Raw genomic sequence first — 15,662 nt, 5'->3', positions numbered from 1 at the left:
AATTTAGCATCACGATCAGAAACGATTGTGTTGGGCACACCATGCAAGCGAACAATTTCACGAAAGAACAAATCAGCAATATGAGTAGCATCGTCAGTTTTATGACATGGTATGAAATGTGCCATCTTAGAAAATCTATCAACAACCACAAACACACTATCACGTCCCTTCCTAGTCCTAGGCAATCCCAGCACAAAATCCATAGAAATATCTTCCCAAGGAGCACTAGGAACGGGTAGAGGCAAATACAAACCGTGTGGATTTAACCGTGACTTCGCCTTTTGGCATGTCGTGCAACGAGCAACCAATCTCACCACATCTCTTCTCATCTTGGGCCAAAAGAAATGACCAGCAAGTATGTCCTCCGTTTTCTTTGCTCCAAAATGTCCCATTAAGCCACCTCCATGTGCTTCCTGTAACAACGACAAACGAACGGAGCTAGCTGGAATGCATAGCTTGTTAGCTCTAAACACAAACCCATCACTAACGATATATTTGTTCCATCCTTTCCCATCTTTACAATGCAGCAACACATCTTTAAAATCAGCATCATGAACATATTGGTCTTTAATCGTCTCTAATCCAAAGATTTTGTAGTCAAGTTGATTCAGCAAAGTATATCTCCTAGACAAAGCGTCAGCAATGATATTCTCTTTTCCTTTCTTGTGCTTAATAACATAAGGAAACGATTCGATAAATTCAACCCACTTAGCATGTCTACGGTTCAGTTTTCCTTGACTACGAATATGTTTCAAAGATTCATGATCAGAATGAATAACAAACTCTTTGGGCCACAAATAATGCTGCCATGTTTCTAATGTTCGCACAAGAGCATATAATTCCTTATCATAAGTAGAATAATTTAGAACAGACCCACTCAATTTTTCACTAAAATATGCAACAGGTTTGCCTTCTTGTAACAAAACACCACCCAATCCAATTCCACTAGCATCACATTCAAGCTCAAAAGTCTTATTAAAATCAGGAAGTTGGAGGAGAGGTGCATGTGTCAACTTATCTTTCAGCACGTTGAAAGCGTGCTCTTGTACTTTGCCCCAACTAAAATGCACTCCCTTCTTCGTAAGCTCATTCAAAGGTGCAGCAATGGTGCTAAAGTCCTTCACAAAACGGCGATAGAAGCCAGCAAGTCCTAGGAAACTCCGCACCTGTGTGATAGTCTTTGGCATAGGCCATCCATGTATCGCTTCTACCTTGGCTTGATCAACCTCAATTCCCTGTGGAGTCACAACATAACCAAGAAACGAAACTCGATCGGTGCAAAATGTGCACTTCTCAAGGTTACCAAATAAACGTGCATCTCGTAAAGCATTAAAAACAGCACGCATGTGATCAACATGTTCATCCATAGATTTGCTGTAGATTAATATGTCATCAAAGTATACTACCACAAATTTTCCAATGAAGGCACGCAAAACCTCGTTCATTAATCTCATGAAAGTGCTAGGTGCATTAGTTAACCCAAAAGGCATGACTAACCACTCATACAATCCGAACTTAGTTTTGAAAGCAGTTTTCCATTCATCTCCCAATTTCATACGAATCTGGTGGTACCCACTACGCAAATCAACTTTAGAAAAGACAATGGCACCACTCAATTCATCAAGCATATCATCTAAACGTGGAATAGGGTGTCGATAACGTATCGTGATATTATTAATAGCCCTACAATCAACACACATACGCCATGTTCCATCTTTTTTAGGCACTAAAATAACCGGAACAGCACACGGACTAAGAGACTCACGCACGTAACCTTTGTCGAGTAGTTCTTGCACTTGTCGCTGAATTTCTTTTGTTTCCTCTGGATTTGTCCTATATGGCGCACGATTCGGCAAAGATGCACCAGGAATAAGATCAATTTGGTGCTCAATCCCTCGTATAGGTGGCAGCCCCTCTGGTATCTCACTTGGAAATACATCAGAATACTCCTGCAAAATGTTAGTAATAACAGGAGGCAAAGAATGCTGCATATCTTGAATTGAAATCAAAGCATCCTTGCATACCAAGGCGTAGGCAACAGTAGTGGAAGCAAATAATTCATTAACATCAGTTTTTGTTGCAAGCAAGCAATGTCCTTTCAATTTTATCCCATCTTTGTTATTACCAACAACTTTAATATTCTTGTTGTTCTCAGTTTTAGCTTTGGTAGCTTTAGCAACATCATCACGCACAATAGCCTCAGGGGACATGGGAAGCAAAATAATTTTCTTATCATGGTATATGAGAGAATATTGATTTGATCTACCATGATGCATACAATCTGAATCAAATTGCCATGGTCTACCTAGCAGAATATTACAAGCATCCATAGGCACAACATCACAGTCAACAACATCACGATATGAACCAATAGCAAAATTAATTCGTACCAGCTTGGTTACCTTGACCTTACCACTATTGTTGAGCCATTGAATGTGATATGGATGCGGGTGCGGTTTGGTCGTAAGTGCAAGCTTCTCCACCATGTCGCTGCTAGCCAAGTTGTTGCAGCTACCTCCATCAATGATCAAACGACATGAACGCTCCTTAATGACACACTTTGTTTGAAACAACGTATGTCGCTGATTCTGCTCTGCCTTCTCCATTTGTGCACTAAGCACACGCTGTACAATGAGGCTCTCATAATGCTCTGCATCATCTGCACCAATCTGTTCTTCGGGTGGTTCCTTAGTGCCTACATCATCAGCCGCAAGCAAAGCAAGTGTAGCTTCATCCAAATCACTAGCAGAGGAATACCCACCATCGTCTTTTACCACCAAAACACGCTGATTAGGACAATAACGCTGCACGTGTCCATAGCCCTTGCATCGATAACACAGAACATCTCTTGTTCTACCTGCGGGTTTCTGGGCAGATTTGGTTGCTGAATTTGTGGAAGATGCACGTGGTTTGTCGCTGGAGGAAGGCGGGGGTGCTGGTCGACTTGGCGAGGGAGTTGGTGCTAGTGTACGGCCGGTCATGGATGTAGTCGTGCGCTGTTGCCATGGTGTAGATTTTCCTGCAGAAACATTAGACCTTGCACTAGCACGTCGTCCCTGCACTTCCCTTTCAGCTTTGCAAGCAAGATGAAACAATCGGGTTACATTAGCATAATCTTTATAAGCAAGGATGTCCTGAATTTCCCTATTTAACCCGCCCAAAAATCTAGCCATAGCAGATTCCTCACCCTCCTCTATGTTACAACGCAGCATACCCATTTGTAATTCCTGATAATATTCTTCTACACTTTTAGTACCCTGTCTCAATTGTTGCAACTTGTTTAACATATCACGTGCATAATAAGAAGGAACAAATCTAGCCCGCATGACCCGTTTCAACGCATCCCAAGTTTGTGGCATGTTATTAGGATTCTTCTTACCATGTTCTATCCACCAAACAGAAGCAAATTCAGTAAACTCACTAGTAGCAGCTCTAACCCGCGCATTCTCAGGAAATTCATGGCATGCAAACTTTTGATCAACCGCAATCTCCCAAGTAATGTAAGCATCAGGGTCATATTTACCATCAAAAGGAGGTATTTTAAATTTAACCTTACTAAAAGCATCATCATTACCATGTACCTCACGTCGGTGAAAACCACCCATACCTCTACGGTTAGTACGTAGTCGCCGGCGATTAGGTGCTTCTTGGTCATCTTGTTCAGTATCAGCAACATAGTCATCCCAGTTACCTTCGGCGCCCTCATCACGCCCACCATTGATATTAGCATGCATCTCATCAAACCGCCTCAAGAGTGCGACAAGGCTCTTGTCAATATGAGCAACTGTCATTTCCACATTTGCAAGTTTGGTGTTCGTGTCGATCTGTGTGGCCTCCAATTGCCCCATCTTTTCATTCGTCACCTGCATGTCATTATCAAGACCTTCTGTGTGCGTCTTCACTAGCCTTACAAAGTGTTGTATGATACCCTTGGTGCGAGGAGAGTGTGGCATATTACGAGAAGCATCATCAACCTCCAATCCTGCCATGGTTAGACGAACAGAGGCAACAAGAAAAAAAACGTGAAGGAATAAAAACTCTACAACTATTAGGATGTAGCTACTGCAAGGCGCTCACTCTCAACCTGCCACACAAGCTCTTACCAATTCTTACCTTGCACAACAGGAGGGGTCAGCAACCAACAAGTCTGCAACCGTGGAATAAGTGTATCGGTGCCGCAGCAACACGACCTGTCAAACTGTAGTCGAAACATGTAGAGTTGTAGGTGGGCTGAAGCAAGGAATACACTAGTACCACGTTAGTTACAAAAGCAAGCTGAATAATCGTTCAACGGTGGTACTGTGCTGGTCCTAGGCTAAACCAGGCTAGAGACGTGAGCCTAGGCACAAAGGTAGTCACTAAAAAAGAACAACTAGCACAGCACAAAGAGAAACAACAGATTTAGAGATTCAGCCCCCTTCTTCTTCTTTTCCTTTTTTTTTTCTTTTCTATTCTTTTTTTTCTTCTTCTTCTGTTTTTTTTTGCAGGGGCCTAAACCCTTTTTTTTCACTATGACAACCCAAACAATAAAGATATTGCTAACAACCCCTTTAAATCAGATTTAACAAATCTTGTTAATATAGGAAGTCCAGAAATCTCTACGATGATTGCGGAGCGCTCAGAACGAATTTTGAGATAAGGTCAGATCCGTTGGAAAGAAGATAAGATAAGCTTTCCAGATTCTATTTAAACTTCCAAATCGGATATGATATGTATCCGTGGTGGCAAAAACGAACCAGAGATGTTTTTGGTGATGGTGGATTTCGTGGTGACCAAAACGTGGTAGAACTCAAAACTCTAAAGGAATAAACTAAGACCAGCAACTCGACACAACCGATGCAACCAAAAACTCAACAAGCCCTAACTAAGTAGTACTAGTAAATGCTCAATGGTTTATAGGATTGCGGTAAAACTAATCTACTATTTTTTGGCTTTTTCTGGACTATAGGAGATAAGAAAACAGCGAAGAAAAGTAAATCTCTCACCGATAAACCTTGCTCTGATTACCAACTGATGTGCACCCGTTGGGTGATTGCCCGATCTTTCGATGAGAGGGTGTGGAATAACTCGATTGGGGGAGGAGACGACGTTCACGGCCCGACTACAGCCTTCCAAAGACGCTGCGCCTTAGCAACCGATACACCACCTCCTATGGCTGTCACGATCTTGTGGAGCGTGACACCCTGGCCACTAGGGCACTCGTCCTGCAAGCAATCGAAGAACTAGCAAGAACAAGTAGAACAAGTACTGAATTACCAGATCTAAATGTAGGTTTAAAGATCAAACTACAATATGGTGGGGTTCCGAAGACAAGAAGACGGGCGGCTGAACTAGCACGCGCGCTTGCAAGCAAGTAGCGAGAGCTAAACTTGATCTAAACAAAACCCGCTGTTCTTGGTGGCGGCTAGGGGGTTTATAAACATGGGAGGACGACCACAAGGGTATTGGGGTCGTGCTGCAACCCTAGGATGCGTCCCTAATGGACCTAACTTGATACACGACCCATTGGGCCAAAATAGGGTGACGCAGCACCATGGGCAGAAAAGGCAGGAAATGTCTCGGTAAGAAAACAATGATTACGGCGGCCTCAGAACAGATATGACTATAATTCCGGATCCATATGAAAGTAGACTTGATAAGCTTTCCATGTTGTGCTTGAACATTCCAATCCGAGCCCGCATCTGACCGTGGTGACCGTCACAAGTTGGTGTTCTTCTGCAGTCCGAATCCAGCATGTTCAAATCCTTTTCCCTTTCGGTCTTCTCCCTGATTCCTAAGCAAAACAAGAGTGCACGGGTCTCCATGGTCTAAATATGATGGACATGAACTCAAGAGTGTAATCACCTGATGGTTGAGTTGACGAGCACGAGCGCGAGTAATGGGACCAGAAATTGGTACTTGTATTGGTATAGATGCATCAGTAGTGTGGATGTCTTCATCAATTCCGAAAACGGGTGTCGGGGTGCATACAAAGCATGAGTTTTCGCCACCGGAATCATTTCTTCATTTTTCACAACGAACATGCCCAATCCACTACTTTAGGTCCAAAACTCATGTTTGGGGTGGTTTCGCGCAATTTCGTTGCCACACGTCACCCATTCCGAAAATGGGTGTCGGGGTGCATACAAAGCATGAGTTTTCGCCACCGGAACCATTTCTTCGTTTTGCGCAACGAATATGCCCAATCCACTACTTTAGGTCCAAAACTCATGTTTGGGGTGGTTTTGCGCATTTTCGTTGCCGCACGTCACCCATTCCGAAAATGGGTGTCGGGGTGCATACAAAGCATGAGTTTTCGCCACCGGAACCATTTCGTCGTTTTTTGCAACGAACATGCCCAATCCACAACTTTAGGTCCAAAACTCATGTTTGGGTGGTTTCTCGCAATTTCATTGCCGCACATCACCCATTCCGAAAACGGGTTTCGGGGTGCATACAAAGCACGAGTTTTCGCCACCGGAACCATTTCTTTATTTTTCGCAATGAACATGCCCAATCCCCTACTTTAGGTCCAAAACTCATGTTTGTGGTGGTTTTGCGCAGTATCGTTGCCGCACGTCACCCATTCCGAAAACGAGTGTGGGGTGCATACAAAGCATGAGTTTTCGCCACCGGAATCATTTCTTCATTTTTCACAGTGAACATGCCCAATCCACTACTTTAGGTCCAAAACTCATGTTTGGGGTGGTTTCGCGCAATTTCGTTGCCGCACGTCACCCATTCCGGAAATGGGTGTCGGGGTGCATACAAAGCACGAGTTTTCGCCACCGGAACCATTTCTTCGTTTTGTGCAACGAACATGCCCAATCCACTACTTTAGGTCCAAAACTCATGTTTGGGGTGGTTTTGCGCAATTTCGTTGCCGCACGTCACCCATTCCGAAAACGGGTGTTGGGGTGCATACAAAGCATGAGTTTTCGCCACCGGAACCATTTATTCGTTTTTCACAACGAACATGCCCAATCCACTACTTTAGGTCCAAAACTCATGTTTGGGGTGGTTTCGCGCAATTTCGTTGCCGCACGTCACCCATTCCGAAAACGGGTGTCGGGTGCATACAAAGCACGAGTTTTCGCCACCGGAACCATTTCTTCGTTTTTCGCAACGAACATGCTCAATCCACTACTTTAGGTCCAAAACTCATGTTTGGGGTGGTTTCGCGCAATTTCGTTGTCGTACGTCACCCATTCCCAAAACGGGTGTCGGGGTGCATACAAAGTATGAGTTTTTGCCACCGGAAGCAATTCTTCGTTTTTCGCAACGAACATGCCCAATCCACTACTTTAGTGATGAGGACATCACTATGAGTACGACTACACCAGCAGCACCTCCACATCAAGCGCCACTTCCTTCATTAGCTGGGCCAATCACTCGGGCCCGTGCCAGAGATCTTAACTTTGTCATGCTACTAAAGAATGAGGGCCCAGAAGAATAGACGACCAGCCCAACTGCGGCCCATAGTGGACGACCTAGGGTTGGCCGCCCCTAGGGGTTGCGCCCCCTCTATTTATCCAGGAGCTGCGCCTCCTTTATTCTCGAGTTTTGTTTTACGTTAGCCTTAGCTACTCTCGAACACGCGTAAATCTGCGCTGTCTTCGTGTATTCAGAACTCCACCCTCGAGTAATAGATTAGATTGCTCGCATCTTGTTCTTGTTCGTTCCTCGATTGCGCACAGGAAACGATCTTCGTGATCAGGCCGATCTCGCATCAGCAAGGTCGGTAACCACAGGGAGTTGGTTCAGCGATTGCATTGGCGCCTCGGGCTTGCTCGTCGTAGTCGGATCGCAAGGGTCATCTTCCGCCAAATCGGAATTATCTCTACTCGCCGAAAGATCGGGCACCTCAGCTACATCAATTGGTATCAGATTTCCAGGTTGATCGGTGAGTTTATCGAGCGTTTTTTTTTCCTACAGTCCACAAAACCACATAAAAATTCAGGTTAGATCTTATCCCAGCACCCTTTTGAGCCTCGCACTTTCTTTCAATAATCTGCATTGTTGAATTTGTGTGCTTTCGCGTTTCCTTGTTGCTGGTTGCATTGTGTTCTTCCACCATTCAAATCCTAGCGCCGCCACCATCTCCCGTTTGATCACGCCACAAACCGAGTCAACATCGTCTCCTTGTTTTTCTCCTTCGGTTACGTCAAAAAGGAAAACAAAGGAGAAAGGATACGGTTGTTTCATCCCGGTAGTTTTTAACACATAACTTGAGGTACCTTCCGTAAACCGGGCATAACTTTTCGCTCGAGTGTCCAAAAAATCTGAAATTTTTACAGGAGCTTGTTGACACCATAACTTCGGTCTGTTTGGTTTCGACAAAATTGTCAAAAAAATTCAGGAAAATAAAGAAAAAAATTCGTCAACGTTCTCGCACGCTTTTCAGAGAACTTCCTGATTTTCTATAGACCACATCTGATATCTGTTTTAGGTGAAACTTCGTGTAGCTCCTATCTTGTTGCTTCTTGTGCTGAGAAAAATATAAAAAAAATCATACAAAAAAGAAAAACAAAATCACCTGTGATTTCTACTAGTGCCTTTTTGGCAGCACTAGTACAATATTTACGGTACTGCCATTCTGCTAGTTCCATCCATCCTTTGCACCTGTGGCCAGCAATATAGTTTCGTGTTTTGCACTATAATTCAACTTTGCATTATTGTTTGATCGTGCTAATCCTTGACTTGAGTGCAGCCTACCCACAACTCCACATATTTCTACGACGAGCAGGTTTCTGTTTCTCCACGCAATCGCTCATCCAATCTTTCACCGGTTCCACCTGTTGATTGCAGTTCACCACTGTGGCTTGGTAAGAACGGGTAAGAACTTGATAACAACACTAGTGTGAGCGCCTTGTGAGCAGTACACCCCTGTTTTTGTCGTTGGTTTTTCTCCTTTTGGTGTTTTGGTGTTTGCGCTAACTATGGCAGGAGCACACGACATGGTGGATGCCCAGTTGCAGGAAGTAAGGGGACAAGTTGATGGACTTGCTGCTGACATTAGGACGATGCATGAACGGCTTGATTCAACGATCACTTCGACGACCGAGCGTTTCAACCAACTTGACCTTGCTCAAACGGCGACTCGCACCACACTCGACACCATCCTGGCACGCCTTGATGCATTGACCACAAAGATGGAGCAGGAATACGGCGGTGACACTGAGCAGGACGATGGAGATCGCCGTGGTCGTGCACGTCGTGTGGTTCGTCATCCCCCTAATGACTTATTTTCTAAGATTAAATTTAAAATTCCATCTTTTAATGGTAAATATGATCCTGCTGCATATCTTGATTGGGAATTAGAGGTAGAACAGAAATTTTCATGCCATGATATTCCTGCTAATAGCCAAGTGAAGGCTGCCATTAGTGAATTTACTGATTTTGCTTTAATTTGGTGGCGTGAGTATAAACAAAAACTTCCCATTAACAGTGTCATTACTTGGACCCAATTAAAAACTGCCATGCGCCACAGATTTGTTCCTTCCTATTATGCTCGTGATTTGCTTAACAAAATGCAGCGTTTTCAACAAGGTTCACAATCTGTTGAGGAATATTACCAGGAGTTGCAAAAGGGTATGCTTCGTTGTGGTTTGGTTGAGTCAGATGACGCTGCTATGGCGCGTTTTCGTGGTGGTTTGAATAGGGAAATTCAGGATATACTTGATTATAAGGATTATTTTGATATAACCACATTGTTTGAATATGCGTGCAAAGCTGAACGTGAAGTGCAGGGACGACGATCAAAGACATATACTAACTCTTTTGCAGGCCGGGGTCCAACACACAGCTCAACTCCTTCCAGCCCTGCACCTTCTACGCCTAGCACTACATCGCGCACAGGGACGACCAAGCCAGTGGCGCCCCCTGCCAAAGGCGCCGCTTCTTCCACAGGACGTACACGGGATATTCAGTGCCATCGTTGCAGAGGGTTTGGGCACATGATTCGGGATTGCCCAAACAAGCGTACCTTGCTTATACGTGACAATGGTGAGTACTCTTCAGCTAGTGATTCTGAGGAAACTAGTCATGCTATGATTGCCACTAACCATGCAGAAAATGAGGAAGTCCACGTTGATCCCATCGACGCCGATAGGTATGAGAGTCTTGTTGTGCAGCGTGTTCTCAGCACACAGGTTGCCCAGGCCAAAAAAAATCAGCGACACACTTTATTCCATACCAAGGGCGTCGTGCACGAACGGTCGATTCGCATCATCATCGATAGTGGCAGCTGCAACAATTTGGCAAGTACAGCGTTGGTAGAGAAATTATCCTTGCCCACTCGCACACATCCACATCCGTATCACATTCAATGGCTTAATGATGGTGGTAAAATAAAGGTAACACGTTCGGTACGTGTCCCCTTTTCGCTGGGTTCTTATTCTGATTATGCTGATTGCGATGTTATTCCTATGGAAGCATGCTCTTTGTTATTAGGTCGACCTTGGCAATATGATACTGATAGTTTACATCATGGTCGTTCAAATCATTATTCTTTCATGTTTAAAGGCCAGAAAATAATTATACATCCAATGACGCCTGACCAAATTTTGAAAGATGATCTTACTAGGGCTGCTAAAACTGCACAACAAGTCAAATCGACATCAGCCGCACCTATTAAATCTGAAATCAAGTTGCACTCTCCTGTTTTACTTGCTACACGTGCTGATTTTGATGATCTCCATGAAGCTCATATGCCTTGTTATGCACTTGTATGCTCGCGAATGCTTGTTCCGCTTGATGATGCACCGTCTTTGGATATACCCCCTGCTGTTGTTAACCTTTTGCAGGAGTATGCTGATGTTTATCCTACGGACTTACCACCGGGTCTTCCTCCCCTCCGTGGCATTGAGCATCAGATCGATCTCATCCCCGGCGCTTCTCTTCCGAACCGCGCCCCGTACCGTACAAATCCAGATGAGACGAAGGAGATCCAGCGCAGGTGCAGACGCTGCTTGATAAGGGTTACATTCGTGAGTCTCTTAGCCCTTGCTCGGTTCCTGTTTTACTCGTTCCAAAGAAAGATGGGTCATGGCGTATGTGCGTAGATTGTCGTGCTATTAATAACATCACAGTTCGTTATCGATATCCTATTCCACGCCTTGATGATATGCTAGATGAGCTTAGTGGTGCCGTTATTTTCTCTAAGGTTGATTTGCGTAGCGGTTACCATCAGATTAGAATGAAACTCGGTGATGAATGGAAAACGGCTTTTAAAACGAAATTTGGTTTATATGAATGGTTGGTTATGCCATTTGGATTGACTAATGCTCCCAGCACCTTTATGCGTTTAATGAACGAAGTTCTACGGGCCTTCATAGGTTTGTTTGTTGTTGTTTATTTCGATGATATCCTTATTTACAGCAAGTCTATAGAGGAGCATTTAGAACATTTGCGTGCTGTTTTTGACGCTTTGCGTGCTGCTCGCTTGTTTGGTAACATGGAAAAGTGCACATTTTGCACGCAACGTGTCTCGTTTCTTGGTTATGTGGTTACTCTGCAGGGCATTGAGGTGGATAGCAGCAAGATTGCTGCCATTCGGGAGTGGCCTACACCGACGACGGTCACACAAATTCGGAGCTTTCTTGGACTTGCCGGTTTCTACCGCAGATTTGTTCGTGATTTTAGCTCCATTGCAGCGCCTCTACATGAGCTTACAAAGAAAGATGTGCCGTTTGTTTGGAGTGATTCGCAGGAGGTAGCGTTCACCACTTTGAAAGATAAGTTAACCCAAGCTCCCCTCTTGCAATTGCCTGATTTTAATAAAGTTTTTGAGCTTGAATGCGATGCTAGCGGTATTGGGCTAGGTGCTGTTTTCTTACAAGAAGGAAAACCAGTTGCTTATTTTAGTGAAAAATTAAGCGGTGCTAGTCTGAAATATTCTACTTATGATAAGGAGCTTTACGCTTTAGTGCGCACTTTGCATACTTGGCAGCACTATCTTTGGCATCGTGAGTTCATAATTCATTCTGATCATGAGGCTTTAAAACATATTCGTACGCAAACAAATCTGAACCGTCGTCATGCTAAATGGGTCGAATTCATTGAGTCCTTTCCTTACATTATTAAACACAAGAACGGGAAGGACAATGTTATTGCTGATGCTTTGTCTCGTCGCTATACCATGCTGTCACAATTAGATTTTAAAATCTTTGGTTTGGACACTGTGAAGGATCAATATGTTGACGATGCTGATTTTAAAGATGCTTTCGGCCATTGTATTAATGGGATACCATGGGGCAAATTTCACATACAGGATGAGTTCCTGTTTCGCGCTAACAAGCTGTGTGTTCCAGCTAGCTCGGTTCGTCTTTTGTTGTTACAGGAAGCGCATGGAGGCGGTCTCATGGGGCATTTTTGATGTGCACCCGTTGGGTGATTGCCCGATCTTTCGATGAGAGGGTGTGGAATAACTCGATTGGGGGAGGAGACGACGTTCACGGCCCGACTACAGCCTTCCAAAGACGCTGCGCCTTAGCAACCGATACACCACCTCCTATGGCTGTCACGATCTTGTGGAGCGTGACACCCTGGCCACTAGGGCACTCGTCCTGCAAGCAATCGAAGAACTAGCAAGAACAAGTAGAACAAGTACTGAATTACCAGATCTAAATGTAGGTTTAAAGATCAAACTACAATATGGTGGGGTTCCGAAGACAAGAAGACGGGCGGCTGAACTAGCACGCGCGCTTGCAAGCAAGTAGCGAGAGCTAAACTTGATCTAAACAAAACCCGCTGTTCTTGGTGGCGGCTAGGGGGTTTATAAACATGGGAGGACGACCACAAGGGTATTGGGGTCGTGCTGCAACCCTAGGATGCGTCCCTAATGGACCTAACTTGATACACGACCCATTGGGCCAAAATAGGGTGACGCAGCACCATGGGCAGAAAAGGCAGGAAATGTCTCGGTAAGAAAACAATGATTACGGCGGCCTCAGAACAGATATGACTATAATTCCGGATCCATATGAAAGTAGACTTGATAAGCTTTCCATGTTGTGCTTGAACATTCCAATCCGAGCCCGCATCTGACCGTGGTGACCGTCACAAGTTGGTGTTCTTCTGCAGTCCGAATCCAGCATGTTCAAATCCTTTTCCCTTTCGGTCTTCTCCCTGATTCCTAAGCAAAACAAGAGTGCACGGGTCTCCATGGTCTAAATATGATGGACATGAACTCAAGAGTGTAATCACCTGATGGTTGAGTTGACGAGCACGAGCGCGAGTAATGGGACCAGAAATTGGTACTTGTATTGGTATAGATGCATCAGTAGTGTGGATGTCTTCATCATTCTCCCCTTCTTGCATTTGAGTCGTCCTCGACTCAAGCTCAACTTCCTCTCCCAAGTAGGGCTTTAAATCTGCAATGTTAAATGTGGGGCTAACCCCAAAGTCTGCAGGCAGATCTAGCCTATATGCATTGTCGTTAATTTTCTCTAGCACTTTAAACGGTCCATCGGCTCGAGGCAACAATTTAGATTTTCGTAATTCAGGAAACCTTTCCTTTCTCAAATGCAACCAAACTAAATCTCCAGGTTCAAAATTTATTTCCTTTCTACCTTTATCACTAGCAAACTTATATCTAGCATTCATACGCTCTATGTTTTCTTTAGTAGTTTCGTGCAGTTTTAACATCAATTCAGCACGCCTAGTAGCATCAAAATTTAGTTTTTCAGAAGATGGCAAAGGCATTAAATCAATAGGAGCACGAGGTAACAAACCATATACAATCTGAAATGGGCACATCTTTGTAGTAGAATGCAATGATCGATTATAAGCAAATTCAATATGAGGCAAACAGTCCTCCCACATCTTAATATTCTTCTTTAGAACTGCCCTTAACATAGTAGACAAAGTTCTATTCACAACTTCAGTTTGACCATCAGTTTGAGGATGACATGTAGTAGAAAATAAAAGCTTAGTCCCCAATTTTGCCCACAAAGTCCTCCAAAAATGACTAAGAAATTTAGCATCACGATCAGAAACGATTGTGTTGGGCACACCATGCAAGCGAACAATTTCACGAAAGAACAAATCAGCAATATGAGTAGCATCGTCAGTTTTATGACATGGTATGAAATGTGCCATCTTAGAAAATCTATCAACAACCACAAACACACTATCACGTCCCTTCCTAGTCCTAGGCAATCCCAGCACAAAATCCATAGAAATATCTTCCCAAGGAGCACTAGGAACGGGTAGAGGCAAATACAAACCGTGTGGATTTAACCGTGACTTCGCCTTTTGGCATGTCGTGCAACGAGCAACCAATCTCACCACATCTCTTCTCATCTTGGGCCAAAAGAAATGACCAGCAAGTATGTCCTCCGTTTTCTTTGCTCCAAAATGTCCCATTAAGCCACCTCCATGTGCTTCCTGTAACAACAACAAACGAACGGAGCTAGCTGGAATGCATAGCTTGTTAGCTCTAAACACAAACCCATCACTAACGATATATTTGTTCCATCCTTTCCCATCTTTACAATGCAGCAACACATCTTTAAAATCAGCATCATGAACATATTGGTCTTTAATCGTCTCTAATCCAAAGATTTTGTAGTCAAGTTGATTCAGCAAAGTATATCTCCTAGACAAAGCGTCAGCAATGATATTCTCTTTTCCTTTCTTGTGCTTAATAACATAAGGAAACGATTCGATAAATTCAACCCACTTAGCATGTCTACGGTTCAGTTTTCCTTGACTACGAATATGTTTCAAAGATTCATGATCAGAATGAATAACAAACTCTTTGGGCCACAAATAATGCTGCCATGTTTCTAATGTTCGCACAAGAGCATATAATTCCTTATCATAAGTAGAATAATTTAGAACAGACCCACTCAATTTTTCACTAAAATATGCAACAGGTTTGCCTTCTTGTAACAAAACACCACCCAATCCAATTCCACTAGCATCACATTCAAGCTCAAAAGTCTTATTAAAATCAGGAAGTTGGAGGAGAGGTGCATGTGTCAACTTATCTTTCAGCACGTTGAAAGCGTGCTCTTGTACTTTGCCCCAACTAAAATGCACTCCCTTCTTCGTAAGCTCATTCAAAGGTGCAGCAATGGTGCTAAAGTCCTTCACAAAACGGCGATAGAAGCCAGCAAGTCCTAGGAAACTCCGCACCTGTGTGATAGTCTTTGGCATAGGCCATCCATGTATCGCTTCTACCTTGGCTTGATCAACCTCAATTCCCTGTGGAGTCACAACATAACCAAGAAACGAAACTCGATCGGTGCAAAATGTGCACTTCTCAAGGTTACCAAATAAACGTGCATCTCGTAAAGCATTAAAAACAGCACGCATGTGATCAACATGTTCATCCATAGATTTGCTGTAGATTAATATGTCATCAAAGTATACTACCACAAATTTTCCAATGAAGGCACGCAAAACCTCGTTCATTAATCTCATGAAAGTGCTAGGTGCATTAGTTAACCCAAAAGGCATGACTAACCACTCATACAATCCGAACTTAGTTTTGAAAGCAGTTTTCCATTCATCTCCCAATTTCATACGAATCTGGTGGTACCCACTACGCAAATCAACTTTAGAAAAGACAATGGCACCACTCAATTCATCAAGCATATCATCTAAACGTGGAATAGGGTGTCGATAACGTATCGTGATATTATTAATAGCCCTACAATCAACACACATACGCCATG

Source organism: Zea mays, chromosome 1 (assembly GCF_902167145.1).
Source record: "Zea mays cultivar B73 chromosome 1, Zm-B73-REFERENCE-NAM-5.0, whole genome shotgun sequence".
Lineage (NCBI taxonomy): Eukaryota > Viridiplantae > Streptophyta > Magnoliopsida > Poales > Poaceae > Zea > Zea mays.
This window is presented reverse-complemented; position numbering follows the sequence as displayed.